We start from the raw sequence: 3,249 nt of genomic DNA, 5'->3' as shown, positions 1-3,249 counted from the left end.
GAATACAACGAGAAGACGAAACCTAAGGAAAATAGGTAGAGAAGAGAATGAAGGTTCCCTACTTAAAGGGCCAGTAAATATCTTCAACAAAATTATAGAAGAAAATTTCCCTAACCTAAAGAAAGAAATGCCCATGAACATACAAGAACCCTACAGAACCCCAAATAGACTGGACCAGAAAAAAAAATTCCTCCATTCACATAATATTCAAAACACCAAATGCACTAAACAAAGAAAGAATATTAAAAGCAGTAAGAGAAAAAGGTCAAGTAACATATAAATGCAGACCTATCAGAATTACATCAGACTTCTCATCAGAGGCTATGAAAGCTAGAAGATTCTGGGCAAATGTCATACAGACCCTAAGAAAACATAAATGCCAGACCAATCTACTATACCCAACAAAACATTCAATTACCATAGATGCAGAAACCAAGATATTCTATGATAAAACCACATTTACACAATATTTTTCCATAAATACAGCCCTACAAAGGATAATAGATGGAAAACACCAACACAAGGAGAGAAACTACACCCTAGAAAAAGCAAGAAACTAATCTTTCAAAAAAAAAAAAAAAGAATATAGCCACCTAAATATAATGCCATCTTTAACAAGAACAACAAAAAATAACAGGAAGTAACAATCACTTTTTCCTTAATATCAATGGACCCAATTTCCCAATTAAAAAACAAAAAACAAAAAAAAAAACAAGCCGCAGAGGGACCTCACTTGGGTCCCCGATCTGCGTGGAATGGGTCCCTGGTTGCAGGCGAGCGAGGATTCAGCGAATGTGGGGTGACAAACAAATACGGACACAAAGGAGTGTGGTATCTGAATGTAATGTGTCAAATCTAGCATCAGACTATTTATACAGAAGAAAATAGGGAAGTTACACAAAACAGAGGAATGCAAACATGGAAGGACTGGCAGGAACCAAATGGGATAGAAGTCAATGTTAACAGCTGGGATCAAAAACAGCTCCACCTAAAGTCAGCTTAAACTTAGAAGCCAGGGGCAAGGGCTTCATGCCCTTGCCATAGTTCTTATAGTCCACCTTCCCCCTAGGCCATTGTAAATACTTGTGTATTGGTGTAACTCAGCTANCTATGGTTCTAAGTATCTACCCTGGTTCCTCTTTAGATCACAAACTTCCTTCTTCCTAGAGAATGGTAAATTCCTGTGTAGGGCAGTGACTTAGCTACCTAAACCAAGGGTCAGCTCAGGGACTGACTGCCTAGGATCTAATTTGGCTATGTATTAAGGGACAGCACATGGATCTGTTTATCAACTAAAGCAAGGACATTGGAGCATTCATTATACAGGATACCACGATTCCAGGAGACTAAGTTTCCGTGAACTCTTTGCCTCAGAACAGCGCCCAGGTTTTTGGGGGCCTGTTGCGCTTGTCACTACTGGAGAATGTAGCGAAAACATAGACTAACAGACTGGATATGTAAACAGGACCCAGCATCTTTCTGCACTAAGGAAATGCCCCTCAGTGACAAAGGCAGACATTTCCACAGAGTAAAAGGTTGAAAAACAACTTTCCAAGCAAATAATACTAAGAAACAAGCTGCAGTAGCCATTCTAATATCGAATAAAATCAACTTTCAACCAAAAGTTATCAAAAAATATAACGGAGGACACTTCATACTGGTCAAAGGAAAAGATCTTCCAAGATGAACTCTCAATTTGGAACATCTATGCTCCAAATGCAAGGGCACCCACATTCATAAAAGAAACTTTACTAAAGCTCAAAACACATATTGCACCCCACACAATAATAGTGGGAGACTTCAATACCCTACTCTTAGCAATGAACAGATCATGGAAACAGAAACTAAACAGAGACACAGTGAAACTAACAGAAGTTATGAACCAAATGGATCTAACAGATATTTATAGAACATTTCATCCTAAAGCATATATCCTCTCCTTAGCACCTCATGGTACCTTCTCCAAAATTGACCATATAATTGATCACAAAACAGACCTCAACAGATACAAGAAAATTGAAATAGTCCCACACACCCTATCAGATCACTACAAACTAAAGCTGATCTTAAATACTAACAAAAACAACCAAAAGCACACATACATGTGGAAGCTGAACAAAGCTCTACTCAGTGATAACTTGGTCAAGGAAGAAATGAAGAAAGAAATTAAAGGCTTTTTAGAATTTAATGAAAAGGAAGACATATCATACCAAAACTTATGAGGCACAATGAACGCAGTGGTAAGAGGAAAACTCAAAGCTCTAAGTGCCTCCAAAAAGAAACTGAAGAGAGTTTGACAGCGCACCTGAAAGAACAAACAGAAGCAAATGCACCCAGGAGGCGTCCACAGCAGGAAATAATCAAACTCAGGGCTGAAGTCAACCAAATACAAACAAAAAGAACTATACAAAGAATGAACCAAGTCAGAAACTGGTTCTTCGAGAAAATCAACAAGATAGATAAACCCTTAGCTAGACAAACCAGAGGGCACAGAGACAGTATCCAAATTAATAAAATCAGTAACGAAAAGGGGGACATAACAATGAAATGCATCTTAAAATAATTGTTGAGTATAAACAATTTAAAATATTAAAATCATGTCGTACAGAAAAAAGAGGAAAAATGGTGGTAGGACATGCAGTTATTAGACAAGAAATGGATGAGATCAATACACATTACATGCATATATGAAATTATAAAATAATACATTCTCAATGAAAAAGATAGGAGAAAGGTGTCTTGAACTCATCCAATTTTACAGGAACAACTCTTCTCCTGAGAACTACAAGCTATCCAAAATACCATCTCTGGCCTCAGTCCATTCTTCGGGCTTCTGTATCTATGGTTTAATACCATGAACATTTCATCTTTTAGTATTATCGAATTATGTTTCCATATTATGCATTCTGGGAATATTTAAACTATCTTGCTCTCTTAAAGGAAATCACTCATTCTCTCTGGTTCCTCTTTTCCCTTCTCATCCCTCCTTTCTAGAAAACATAATTCATAATTATTCATTTAATCAAAATATAAGCAGTATACAGTTGATTTCTGTTAAACTGCTACAATACATTCATAATAATGTCTCAGTTCTAAGCATTTTTACATATTTAAAAGTCATAAAAATTTAAATTTATTAATTGGCCTATGAAAATAATACCATTAAAACAGATTAAAATATTTTAATAAATTTTGTACTCAATTTTTTAACTTATTTTGTTAGATATTTTCTTCATTTACATTTCAAAT

This window comes from Mus pahari, chromosome 11 (genome assembly GCF_900095145.1).
Source record: "Mus pahari chromosome 11, PAHARI_EIJ_v1.1, whole genome shotgun sequence".
Classification (NCBI taxonomy): Eukaryota; Metazoa; Chordata; class Mammalia; order Rodentia; family Muridae; genus Mus; species Mus pahari.
The sequence above is the reverse complement of the archived record's forward strand: the minus strand, read 5'-3'. Positions refer to the sequence as shown.